The sequence below is a fragment of the Ischnura elegans genome, chromosome 1 (genome assembly GCF_921293095.1).
Source record: "Ischnura elegans chromosome 1, ioIscEleg1.1, whole genome shotgun sequence".
Taxonomy (NCBI): domain Eukaryota; kingdom Metazoa; phylum Arthropoda; class Insecta; order Odonata; family Coenagrionidae; genus Ischnura; species Ischnura elegans.
The window spans coordinates 94,944,728-94,959,324 of NC_060246.1; the positions used below are offsets into that span (position 1 = coordinate 94,944,728).

The window sequence follows — 14,597 nt, forward strand, 5'->3', positions numbered from 1 at the left end:
TTACCCATGTCATTGCGAGATTTTCAGGGCGAGAATAGCAGAAGGCGTTTTGGGCCTTTTCCACGTCTCTTCTACGTGCTCTGTTTAGAGTCGGATTCATTTCAGGTTTTGTTTCTACCGCGGGATGGAACGGTACTGTGAAATGCTGCATTTGAATTTTTTCCGCGGCGAATTTTTAAAATCTAAGTTGCAGCATGCGAAAAAGGTGACGAATGCAGCGTGTTGGAAGTTACGTTCAAGGAATGAAGGTCACAATTTGTTTTTACATGCCTTTTCAGCATGTGAACAATATGCCTGTAACTCATTTCTCTTACACAAATTCTTATTTAAAAACCTATACGAGAAAAATATTTCCATCAAATGCCTATAACATGGTCAAATCACATCATCAGATTCCAGAAATCCTGGAAGTCATATTTATCCATTACGATGTTAATTTCTTGAAAGCACTTCCGAGTCCATGGATAAAGTTAATGCTTTAACTATGATTCAGATGGATATCAATGAACATCGACGGCTTTGAATTTATATCAAATATGAGAATTCCACTTAATTCTGATTAATATGACGCAGCGATTGTAGAGGCGTATAGCTATGTTATGAAGTGATCTTGATAACACGTTAATGGCATAATAAATTATTTTGTAATATAATTGTTATTTTTTATTTTTGAAAAGGTTTTGATGATAAAAGTATCTAATTAAAAGGGTTCTAATTCTGTAATTCAATAGCTGTCTGTGCGTAAGTTTAGCTTATATTGTTCTGTTTCAGTTTTTTAGCACTTGCCCCGTAGTAACTAGAGGTGTCTATTTTATATTCCAATATATTTTGTTATAAATGATTTTATAATAAGGAAAATCTCAATCTTCCACTTCTACCGCTTGTTTAATTTTATTTTCCTCAGTGGTAGTAAGCCATTCTCCAAAAGGGAGAGAGTTTTTTTTAACGGATTATGTGTTCTTAAGAAAAAGACTGCGGTTTTATTGGCCAAATCTTAAAACTACGAATGTCCACTTACGTGGAAACGTCGATGGAGAAATCGGAAGAATTGTCCCTCCGATGGAATAAAATGACAGATAAGTAGTTGAAGAATAGTGAATATCGATGTGGTCAAACAAACCATAGGAAAATAAAACAATTGGCATGGAATCCGGAGAATTGGAGGGGTAGTAATCCATGAGTAGAGGTAATCCTAGAATTGGAAGAGTAAAAAATAAAGACTATAAATGTTTCTATTCAAGTTAAGTTTGGCTAATAAGTTTCAGCGAAAATATTCTCGAGAATATCTAACGCTTCCAAACTTTCGTTTCAAAACGTATGGCAATTACATCCTCATATTACAGTTCGAGAATATTATTTCTCATTAATGGATAGTGGTTGGCGCCTCTAGTTATTGCCTCCATTATAGTTGTACAATATATTTTAATAAGATTGTATCTTTTCATAAGGTAATCTATATTAAGCATTATTATCTTATTGTTATTGTATAAAGTACCTGTGAACATCGAGTCGATAAAATTATTTTCGAGATAACAATGTAGATCCTCTTTTATCAGTCTCTTTACTTAATGATACTTAGGAAGACCGAACGAGAGAACTCGATTTCTTGGAATAGATAGTGATCCAAGTTTAAATTATTCCGAGAGAAAAGATTCTCTTTAGTAATTATCATACCTGTGACAAAAAGGGTGTTGTAAATCCTATTTGTTGACGTACCATAAAAATGTAGACAAAATTAAGTTAGTGTAACTACCATAGTGGATATTTTATACGCCCTGCTTTTAAAATTAAACTGGTGTAACGATGTATTTCAGTTTGGAGTCGGTGGAACCACTTAACGTCTTCATCTGGTTTTCGAAGATTTCCACGAATAACATTAGCACCATCGTAAAAATCAGGAGATCGAGTGGGAAAGTCCATCACTCGTCCCGAATTCCCAACGGATAATTACCGTCTAGAAGAACTTCGAATGGTTTAATGCTTCAAGTTACGCGGTGGTGAGAAGAATTTTCCTTTCTTTTCGTCAGCGTATAATTAGGTTACGGACTCGACAGCTGTAAATAAAGGGAAACGCTCTTAGTTGATAACATGGCTCCTGTTTATTGTTCTTATTAAGTGAGAGAGAAAGTAATTTTGACTTTGTTTTAGGTCATTGCTAAGATGAATAAAAGGCGTAAACTACTCGTGGATGTGTTGCATGAGTGCTGTATATCACTCACAAGGGGTTTTAACGTTTCAAAAGTTTTAGCTTTTCGCGTTAAGTTTGCCTCGCCTTTCAATTATTCACTGAAATATACAAACCGTATTTTTTAAAAACCCCAAAAATCTCAAAAACGGTTGATCTTATACTCAAAGTGAACTAGCTGTGAACTAGCTTCAATATAGCATTAGAATATGCTTGCCTGAAGCAAATACTGGATAAAAAGATAAATATATCGATAGAAAAGGTGTGGTAGAGCTATCAAAACTGGGGAAAAGATATGAAATTGAAAGTGGTGAATGATATATTTCGAAAAATGGCATGTTTTTAATGTTGAACGTGTTGGTCACACGCTATATTATTTAGTATCGTGGATAATTGAATTACGTGAATTTACTGGGCAGGGGAATGATTTTATTTGTTATCAGTGCGTAAGAAAATTTTGAAGATGGTCAATTCTTTGAAATCCAAGCCGATGAAGAGCGTTACAAGTTCCTCAGTTGTTCGGCCGGGTATACAGTTTACACCCATGAGGTAACTATTTACGAAATCCCCTCCTCCAACTCACTTCTTCATGATAATGTCTCACGAAATTACTTTTAGCCGATTTGTAGCCAATGTAATTTTATGTCCAGCTAATCTAATTTGAATTTATCTTAAGATAGCGACTAGACCTAGAATGTGTATGTATGTATGAGTGGTACATAGTACATGCAATGACTTGTTTGAAATTGTTTATTTTCCTCAGTTTTATTTTGCTCTGTTATTGATGTCCTTATCACTATTGGAATTGGATAATCATTACTTCATCATATCGATAGTGATAAGCGATATATTTTATACACTAGGAAAAATTAATATTAGGTGATTTTGTAAATTACCCATTGGTTAATGTGCATTTTATTTAATGTCAACTCAAACTCACTGTTTAACTCAAAGGATAAGCCGTTGGCGTCTGGTGTCAGTAGTGAGGAAAACACGTCAGGTATGAGAACGAACTCCTTCAGTGTGTTCCCATTCCGATGATTTAAGCCAGCGTTATTGTGAGCCTCCAAACATCACAGAGAACATAATATTAGAGCCACACTATATTTCCATATCCGATAGAGGCGATAAATTAAGAGAGATGTTTTGCCGAACGGATAGATATGTGTATTCGTTTTTCCCCCGAACCATAAAGGACTTTGATAAACGCTAGTCCCAACTTCGTTAGAGCACTTAATTTTTTTAAAGCTGTAAATGGCTGGTGTCCTAACACCCCCTGCCACACGCCTTTTAGGTGGCTTGCGGGGTATTATGTAGATGTAGATTCTTTTCAGATTTTCGCCCCTAATTTCCTCTCTGTCTCAGACGAAAGATTACGTATACCCTTTTCACCACACGTCGAAGTCTTTTTCAGGTCCCATCGCACAGGTTCGATAGAAACAACATCACCGAATAAATGAATTTCAAGAGTGCAACTCGGCAGGTGTTACCAAGCCCTTGGCAATAGACTTTGCTCTTCCCCGAAAGACGCGCACGAAAAATTTCTGTGAACGCGTCGGACCGATTTAATGCGTCGATGGCCTCTTCCACCCCCTACCCTACCACAGGGTTAATGATTTACTGCTGGGTGGACGTCTTCCATTTTGAAATTACCACTTGTGTAAAAGCATAAAAGTTGTGGTAACACTGCCCTCGTCCACTTGCCCTCAAGTATGGCAGTAATTTTATTCCCCCCTCTTTGGCCCGAGGCTTGGAAAGCGTGATTGGTGGCAGCAATTTTAGAAGCCTTATCTGTCTGCGTTGTTCCACGACATGAAATTATCATTTTGTGGTTATTCTGTGGAATCATTTGACTTGACGCTTAGTCTTTAGGTTTAATTAACGCTATTCCCTTTTATCTCCCACGTTTTGTGTTAATATATTCAGAGGGATGATATTGAAGATGATTGCTGAGACGTTTTTCAAAAGATATTTCTTGAAGATACGAGTAGGTTAGCCCTTGTCTTGTTCCGCGTAATGTCACTTAAACATTATAAAATATAACGGGGACAAAAAATTCAATATTATTTATGTAAAATGACCGGCAATTTTCATATCAAACAACTTATATTGAGCGATACAAAAATAGAAGATCATAGTTTACATCCAATGTATTACATTCATGATTTATATTCATGGCATATCAATTATAATCTATTCCACAGCTTTAAGAGATGGTTATAATTTTTATTCTCTTCTGGTATGACAGATTTGTGCTGCTATTTAATTGGATATTGCATCTTTTATACAAAGTAGCTAACAAACAACTTGGAAGTTACTTGCTTGAAAGTAGACTGTTGAGTCTGAGAATTAGTTGGTTTCTGCGCTGCTGCGTGAGATTTATTGTGCAAAGGTAAGCACTCTTTTCATATCACGCATGTATTGTATATATTAAGAAATATAATAAAAGTATCATCAAGGTATAGTTGTAATATCCCTGCTTTTTGATACAAATAAGTAATATACCTTTTATTCTCAGAAGAGGTAAATACGTATCTTGCATTTGAGAATTCTTTTTTCTATCAGAGAAGATTAAATCTGCCGTTGCGTTATTCCTAAGGGATCCAGATTTTGATATTGATACATTGGGAGAAGTTAAGTTACCAAGTTCTTCTCCTTGCCGGCCTCTGGTCCTTCTGCGGTCATTTATTTCGCCAGTTTGGTAGTTGGTTTTCTGCAATATATTCTTTCTTACTACATTTCAGCTCCGCACAATGACCTCCCTGTTGCCACCCCATCGACCGGCACACAATAGCGTCTCATTGCACTCCTTTTCCTCCCCTAAGTGCGAACGTGCTTTCGCGCCATGCGACGATTCTCCCGCACTCTAAGCTCGAAGAAATATTGTAAAAAACTAAACTTGGATTAGAAAAACTCATCGGACACTCACTCAAGCACAAAAAGTTCGCACAGGATGTTATAGATGGAAATTTTTTGATACATTGGATGAACCCTTACCAATAACATGAAGTGGATGGCTGTCGATAGAAAATGATACACAAAGATATCGTTCTGTCCACTTGATTTTAATTTCACTAACTCTATCACATGAAATTAAATCGCAACTTGAAGCACGTACGTGATGGAAGGGATCCATATTAATAATGAAAGACACTTTATTTCTTCCACAAGTTTATGAAAAATTTTATTGACCGGTTTCGGCTGTTACACCGGCATTTGATAATGGTGCAATAGCCAAAACCGGTCAATATATTTTTTTTTTAACTTGTGGAAGTAACAAAGTGTCTTTCATTACTAATATTAATCTACCACACGAGTTTCGATTGCCCAAAAAATTCCATCAGGTACTTGATCATGATCTAGAGCGGATCCAGGATTTTTTTCTGGGAGGGGGACCGTTTGCCTGCCAGACCCTGTCTTCTCATATTTGAGATTAAAAACAACAATTACTGTACGAAATATTCTCTTTGTTTTTATAAGAAAGTTATTAATATGAAATTAGATAAGTGGGGCTTCGTAATACACAAAGCAAAACAAACTTAATGATAACCGTATTAAATATTAATATGGAGGGGGAGCACGGGGACACTTCTATTTTCAAATCAGTCTATGATCATGATTGGCAGCCAATCAAAACACGTGCATTAAAGTCTATGAAATTAAAATTAAGCGGACAGTATGATATGTGTATAATTTCATATGCTGTTTCTCGAAATCCCGCCGGAAAACTTTGACTTTATGTCCGTCAGAACTTTCGTAATTTACTACTGATAAAAAATTAATAGAAGGTATGGTCGACGTTCCCCTTACCAACTTATATATCTTGTATTAAAATTGTATTGTAAAATTTGTTATAGTAATTTTACTCAACGAAAGGATCAATGAAGGCCTGTTGTATCTTCGTAAAAGGTATTTTTGAAGCTCTTTATGGATTTATTTTTAACAGATATGTCTATGAAGTACACCATTGCCTAAGGTTGATCTTTTGTTTTACATTCAACAAAGAATTAGATATGCCTAAAAAAATATTTCGAAACTTACCTGTTAAGTCTGATTTCACCAAGTCAAACTTGAAACGACTTCGTTTTACTCTCCGACCATTATATTTGATTTGTTAAATTTTTGTCGTTCGTATAATTTCGATAGAGTTAGTTGTAAGCCATGGCTGTAGCTACCAGGGAAACCTTAAGATGTCGAAAAGTACGTACTCTTCGCACCCTGCGACGATTCTCCCGCGCTCCCGAATCGCAGCGCGTTCGCGAGACCGAAGAGAGAGAGGCCACGTGACCAGCCCACCCCCTCCTCTCCCCAACTTTCGTCCGGGAGGACGATGCGAGGGAGAGAGAGAGAAAGCGAAAACGAGGAGAAAGAGGAGGAGGATGAGGGGAGGCCTCTCCCCTACCCGTGTCGGCGGAGCGGAGGTTCGTTCAGTGGACCGCCGCTCTGCAGACGAGACGGTCGCCCTCGCTACTGCTTTGGGCCTGGCGGAAGAGGTGCTCTCGGTCGCTCGTCCGTGGTTGTGTTTGACTGGCTGCTCGCCCTTTTTGCCGGAAGCCGGTGGTGGAAGTAGCCGCCCCAGGAGGCGTTCGCTGATCGTGTGCGCGCGGTTGGAAGAACTGTAGTGTGTGGGTACTTGAGGGGAGGTGAATCATTGTCTCTTTCGCGGGAGAATCGAATAAAATTAATATATAACCCGTCATAACATTCGCCGCGCTCTCTCGCGGGCTCTCGTGAAGGGGGATAGTGGCGTGGTGCACCCTGTGCTGGACTTTACGCGAGGGAGGGGCCATCAAGCGTTCATCTACCTCCTCATTGAAAATCAATCGCCGCGGACATTGTCAACCGCCGGTTTTCCTGGATTTTCCTGAGCTTCTGCTGCCTTCCCTTTTGGAAATATTTTTCGAGTGGCTGAAAGGATTTTTTCTGGAGAGGTAAATACAATTTTTAATACTTAATTTGCTTCAACCGTTTTATTTATTTTTTCCTATTTTTTCACATCGCAATGTGGGTTAAGATTCCGTCGAGATGTAACGCAAAAGTAACCCGTACTTTGCCCTGCATGCATTTCAATTTGAACTTTCCTGCCAATGATTCCAACCTAATACATAGTTATAGTCAGACATTTATCCACTTATTGAGATTGTGCATACTTTACCGTCGAGTTTTAATTCCATGCACATCTGTTATATGCGTTCTAATATCTTTTTTTTTTAATTGTCAAAATGTCCCTTGCCTTCTTGTCCTTAAAATCGTTGGCAATTATTCTTCAAAACAATAATGACAATGACGAGCGATATTGTCAGAATACACTTTTTTAAATATATTTTTTTGGAAGCTTATTTTTAAAAACTCGGTGTCGCCTGAAAATTAAGCTATTTCTTATCTCTCCCCCCACTCAACCGCCACTCTTGTGATTCAAAAGTCTCCAAAGAGGACAATTACCAACCGGCAGTGCTACTTGGCCCAGCCCACCCCCACTCAACCCCACCCAACACCCTTTTCTAACCCTGCTAATGCACTGTCCCCAAGCATGTTCCATTTATCGTCTTTTTGTTCTTGAAAATGTTGGAAAATATTCCCTTAAAAAAAGGATGACCAGCGATGCTGCCAAAATATGTTTTTTTCAATACTTATTTCCCAAAAGCGTGTCCTGGAAAATTTTTTCCTGGTGAATAATATTGAGGAATCCTTTTAGGGTTCTGCACCAGGTCAATTCAGTCGTATTGGCCGACGTTTTGGAGTACATCTTCTCTAGGCGTGTTGCTGAATGAATGTCCAATTCCACACTGGACCGAATCGACCGTTTCGACGAATCGTCCGCGTTCAGTGTAAAATTAGACACATTCAGCAAAACGCCTTGAAAATGGTAGAGAGTCGTTTCCCGAAACGTCGGCCAATACGACTGAATTAACCCAGTGTAGAATCCGAGAAGGATTCCTCAAAGCTATTTCTTATCTCTCGGTCCCTCAACTGCCACTCTTCACATCACCCCAATCGAGCCGACACCCCTTTCTCGCCCTGCTGATACACTGTCCCCGTACATGTCCAGTTTATTCTGTATTTTTGTTCTTAAAATCGTTGGAAAATATTCCCTACAAAAATGATGAGGAGCGATGTTGCCACAGCATATTTTTTATACATATTTCCCAAAAGCGTGTTTATAAAAACTCGCTGTCACCTTCAAATTAAGCTAGCTTCTTACCTCTCAGCCCCTCAATTGCCAATCGTGTGATTCAAGTCTCCAAAGAGGACAATTATCAACCGGCAGGGCTGCGTGGTCCATCCCACATCATTCTCATCTTGGTCCCATCCATTCCACTTGAGCCAACACCCCTTTCTCGCCCTGCTAATACACTCCCATGCATGCGCCTCCCTCCTCACATCGCGGGCATCGAACTCCATCCCTCCTTCATTTGCCGCCCTGCCCTCGCAAAACCCCCTCTCGCCACCGTCACCGCAGCCGCAACCTCCCCCTCCCCACCCCGGCACCCACCTCCACACTCCCTCCCGGCCTCCCACCCACTCCTCCCCCACCCTTATCTCTTTTCCCTTTCAATATCTTCGCTCACACATTCCCCGGCTTCCAGTTTCCCCGTCCTCCCCCAACAGGCCGACCTCTCAACCACCACCACCACCGCAGTCTTCTTCGTCGTCGTCACTCGACCCTCCTACCTCTCGCCTCATCGAGCCCCCTCAAGTCCACCTCACCCACTCCTTTTGCCATCAGATTCTTCTTCTTCTTCCTCCCGTGGTGGTGGTCACAGAGGTCCGTCCTCTTCGACGCCACTCGCACATCCCCTTTCTATACCATCACTCTTTCTCCTGTAACCCCCCGCAAGTCACGCGAGTGAGTGGCTAGATGGAGAGAGAAAGAGAGAGAGAGAGAGATGAGGAGTGAGCGGTGGAGGGTAGATGCAATTAAGTTGGAGGAGGTGTAGGATGCTCCGCCGCTCTGGAGATTTGTGCAGGCGAATTCGGTGAGTTCGGGCGCATTGGTTCCCCGCGAATATTAGCATTTCCTGGTCGACGTGTGTGCGATGTTGATTCTGTTGTTTTGCCAGTCAAATTTAGGTTTATGAGAGTGGCCTTCTTCTTGTTGCCTGCCTTTATACTGTCCCAAAATTATTTACGGAAGTTTTCTTTGGGGAATGATTTTCAAATGATGAGTGCGAGAGGAGTAAAATAATTCTGTAGGCTGTTGTATCGCATGAGGTTGAAGGTGATTAGGAAATGGAATACAGCTTTATTGCCATTTAATGCTTTTGTTATGTTTCCTTCAAACATATTCGTCAATTACGTATTATCTTATCTTGTGTTACACATAAAATTATGATGCTTTAGCTCTTGAAATTATTTCCTGAGTATCAGAATTTCAACACTTATCAATTAATTCAGTTAATTAAGTCTATGATTCTTGCTACATCAGATATAACGTATTTAGTTAAGCTATATGTACACGTTAGCATATGCTTTTAAAGTATATTTTATAGGATAGCCTTTTGAGAAACTATTTTGTTAATGATTGAACATTTCAAAATACGTTTTCAATGAGGTAATTTCTCGCATATGATGTCACTATCGTCCTTATATTTTGCTAGAATTATATCGATAAGAATTTTTATCACTGCCTACTGATGAAAAATGAATAGAAGATATAGCCGATGTACCCACGGCCTTCGGATTTATCTAGTATAAAAATGGCACTAAATTTGTTTGAGTAATATTCTTTGCGAAAGGACCAGTGAAGGTGTCATGCATATTTACCAAGGTTATTTTAAAAGCTCTATTGGGATCATTAAAAAAAAAAGAAACAGATTGTCTATAGAATATACCATTGCCTATGGTTGATATTTTGTTTTTCATGCAGCAAAAATTAGAAACGGCCCTAAATTATTACGAAAGTTATTTGTCTAATATCCACAAGTCAGACTTGAATCATCTTTATTTTACTCTCAGACCATTATCTTTCATTTTTCATTTGTTAAGTTTTTTGTCATTTATCTTTCGCACAATTATAAATCATGAATCCGGTATTAATGACTCAGTGGCTTAGCCCAAAGGTTGTTTCGGATTAGCGAGGGTAAACCTCACTTTGGAATATGGCATAGGTTTGTGAAATTAACGCATTGAATTCAGAGGGGTCAGAATAGACTAGAAAACAGCCCCTTTCTCAATGCCACCTCGCACTACGAGGATTATTGAATCCCCAAACGAACTTTAAACAGGACTTGCTCAGAAATTACTTGGAAGAAGTTTAGGAGGATTTAAAGAGGGGAGGGACTGGGGGACGTGCCCCTCCCAGACGCTTAAGAAAGAGACAAGATTTTTAATACGATTATCACTGCGTTCGTTTTGTTTTGTATATTACGGAACATCAATAATTTAATATCACATAAACAGCTTTCATATTTAAATAAAGGAAATATTTGGTACAGCAATAGGGTAGTTTCCTTCATCAAAGAAAGCGAATGGCATTGATTGCGATTCGTTACCCACCATTAGTGTATTCATAATATACAAATTATTTCGTTTTAGAAATACCGCTTTAGACGAATGGCAATGGTCTATTTTTATCCTCATTTGAAAAAGGCCAGATTGGCGCCCAAGCGATGCCACTCCACGTGACGTCACAGGGACCTAGTTTGTATACGAGTAGATAGGAGTTTTACATCGTCTGAGATTACCAATGCATGCATGAGGCACAGAGCTCAGGGAAACATGTCTTAATAATCACCTAAACTGGCTAAGGTCGGAAAGTTTTCTTCGTTTGATAAGGTATTAATAATCCTTATTTAAGCCAAGCGCTACCAGCAAGCAGGGTACTCAGCTACCCGCTAGCATCCTGCGTCGTATCAGCGCTCAAGCCTCCCTCAAGGTCATCGCACAGAGCGGCAGCGGGAACGAGAAATACGTCACACGGAGAGATTTTCCGGCATTCATACTTAGCCGTCGCGTTTTCGCGCGCTTGAAAATTTTCAATTTTCATTTAATCGCGAAAAATAAATATCGTCATTTAAAAATCTAAATGCGTGAAATACGTACTCCAGGAGTAATAATCATTCGATTTAGGCAATAAAAAAATAATAGGAAACCACCCTATTGCCGTGTGTTCTTTTCAATCTCAAATATGAGAAGACCATTTGCTGGGAGACCTCCTCCCTCCCTCCCCCCTTAAAAATCCTGGATCGACCCTTGGAAGGAAACAAATGTGTTGGAATAATTAGGACACAAATGATAAGCTATAAATAATAAATGAAAATAGTGATTTAAAGAAAAATGGCAATCCTGAGGAATAATATGTGTCAAGAAGAAAATCACATTTATGTGTGAAAAAGATAAAGAGAATTTTGCCGTATTAGAGGTGCAGTATTTAGAGGATAATGAAAGAAGATGAAGGTAGAACCAAGTGTACTCAAAGATATACATACACAAGTATAGAACCAAATCAAATTTAATTAGGGATTATCAGAGAAAATTATTGATAGAGAAAGAAAATGTAGTGAAAAGGTGGGAAGAGTTCTACATAGAAAAGACACATGGTGGAAAAAAACAGAAAATGAAGATAATCATTTTGGGAATGAGATTAAAGATAGAAGTTGAATTGGATCCATCAAACAACATCCTTTAGTTAGAGTTTTCCTGGATAGTCTAACCGAGAAGAAGACCGTAGGAAAGAATACGTGAACGAAGCCCAGGAAGGGATAGGGACTGAGAACTAGTGGTAGTTAATGAGACCTACAAAAAACAGGACCGTATGATCGCAGCACTTCGGAATTGGTAGATGAAAAATTTTCAACAAGCTTCAGATTGAAAATGAAGGACAGCTGCAAAAAATCTGAATTTGTTGGTACATTGATAGTTATCCATTCGAATTTTTTTTATGCTTTCATCGCGTTATGGATTTTAGAGGAGATAACTGATCCACCTTTAGTCAACTTGCATACTTACTGCTCTTATTTTCAATGAAATGTCACTTAGCCAGCAAGTAAATCGTTGCTGAGCAAGGAAATCGCTACATTCAGTCAGCTTTCGTCGTGAGTGGATGGGAAAAGAGGAAGAGCAGATTTCTTGCTCACAAATTGAGCAGTGCCCGCTTCAGCGAATCATAAAACCTCAGGATAAATTCCTTGATGCTTCGGAGAGTTGGCCTTAATAGACTTATGGATTTTTTTCTCGATGCGGCCTCTTTTAAGTTATTTTTTATATTCCTAGTATATTTCATCTCACAAGCCCTCGTTTTATTTTGAGACGGTACTGTTCTGCTACATGGCGAAGTGGAACGAAAAACGACCTTTCAAAGGTCGGCGTCTAAAATGCAGTAGGAAGTGTGGCTATCGGTAAAAACTCTTTATCAATTCACCGGAATACAGATGAAGGGCGATATGCCACTCTTATACTGATAAGGGTATTTAGATTATTCAAATTTTTTAATGTACCTTTTTGTCATTATGGAAACATATATAAACTTTCATTTATAATGCAGTTTTCATAAATCAAAAGCTCTGTCGATAACCATCATTGGTCTTGATTCAAGTGGGTATTATGGCGATGGAATAAATCGAATGAAAAATATATGTGTCCTGATAATAAATATGCACTTCGGGCTGAAATTAAAAGCTACTTGAATTGATTTTTTCGTGAAAACCTAATTTCTTACCGGCTACTAAATGTCGGGCTGGCCGGAAACCGGTATGATTTGAATATTTAACCTTTCTTCAGGGGAATAGGGCGATTATTGTGACTTTCTGAGGCTTTCCTGCTCTCCTTGAACTTCATGGATTAACTTCAATTAGGCAGGTAGTTATATAGTTTTTTTAATGGAAATAAATTATGACGGGTATATTCCCTTGTTTCCTCTGCCTTCTTAAATAATTCATTGACATGGCAGAAATATAATTTTTAGCCTCATTTTATTTCAGTTTGGAATCAGTTGAAATAAGTGCACGTAGCTCAATAAATTGTTTTTGAATTAAACATGATCAGGCTTACAAAAAATATTGGGGGGGCCCTAACCGGGGATCTTACCCTGGGAAATTTTATAAGTAGTGAGTTTTAAGTTTTTTAAGCATTTTAAAAGAGTCATATGATCAACATTAGAACCCTGATAAGTCGAATCTCGATATCTGAACACTCCGGGAAAAATCGACAAGCCTGACACATTTTTTCCTCACACCCATAACGAATTTTTGAGGGGGCTCGGGCCCCCTCAGGCCCCATGGAGTCGGCGCCACTGCATAATATAACTTAATTAATTTCTTGAATTATTGGGGGGGCTCCGCCCCCCCAAACGAATTATTGAGGGGGCTCGAGCCCCCTCAGGCCCCATGGAGTCGGCGCCTATGAACATGATAACACTAATTCTACGTCTTTCGAAAAATCTTCTGCGGTTTATTTGCGTGTCGTTTCCTCCAACTTCGATTGCCTCTTTGGTATCCCTGTGGCGAGGATGTGTTTAATGTATATTTTTCTTCTCTCGTAAAAATAATTCCGTACTCATTGCGGGCGTCCTACTTTTTTATTTCCCTTTTCATAAGCATTGGAAGCCGGAAAGCACTGCATCTCATTCGCTGTTATTGTGGCTAGAAGAAATCAAACGTTTCATTTACACCGTCGCGACGGTTAGTTTCCGTTTCGCGAGTTTTTGACCACTCAAAATCAAGCAGAATGCAGTCGCGGTGGAGTGGTAGCTGTAGTTATGGACTTTCTTCCCTATATCCCAGGTGCGAAATCTGGTGGTGGCCGAGGTGTTTTCAGAAGTACCGACCCTAATCCTTTTTGGGTGGGTTCTGGTTGATGTTTCTAATAGCGCACTGCATCCGTAGGTTGAGTCGTTAAACTTTGCTCCTTTCATTTCGTATCAGGCAAAATCCGGCTCAGCTTGCAAACTTGGCACTGGCTCCGCACCGTCAGTTATCTCTCCAATCACCTTGGTTTCACTCACCCCCTCCAAGTACCATTATCAGAACTATCTATTATCATCATCTATACTCTATAGAATCATGCCTAAATATTGGGGTACCGAGTAAAGTTATTAGAAACTGTTTTGGTCAATACTAATTATGCTGAATTGTGTGGGTGAGTGCTGTTGGTATACTTGCATATTCTCGTGTTTTAAGTTGTTCTTTTGTTCCATTTGGGAGAAAAATGTCGGCATAACTTCATTTTCCCTAAATTTGTAAAAAAACTCTAATTGGTAGCTATAATACTTCTCGCTTTATCGTCGGTGAAAATAAGTTTTTTTTTTAATGAGAAATGAGTGATTATTATAGATATTGATGGATTAGTGATGAATTATTACCAAAAAATTGTTGCATTGCATTGTTGAAAATTGATTCCCAATTGCTTAAATAGGAAAAGCTTTTTTTTCAGATGAAGGATCCGGGATTATGACGAATTCCATTCTTACCCAAAT

General features: G+C 39.0%; 1 protein-coding gene across 3 annotated transcripts in view; it reads left to right on the forward strand.

Moving 5' to 3' along the window:
* Window positions 1–6,627: 6,627 nt before the first annotated feature.
* The window catches only part of LOC124166613, a 313,116-nt gene continuing 305,146 nt past the window's right edge, over window positions 6,628–14,597 (forward strand). For all 3 annotated transcript variants that reach the window (XM_046544214.1, XM_046544240.1, XM_046544224.1), the window contains exon 1: window positions 6,628–7,116. The gene's annotated coding sequence lies outside the window, so the exon portion shown is untranslated. The remainder of the gene's footprint in view (window positions 7,117–14,597) is intronic.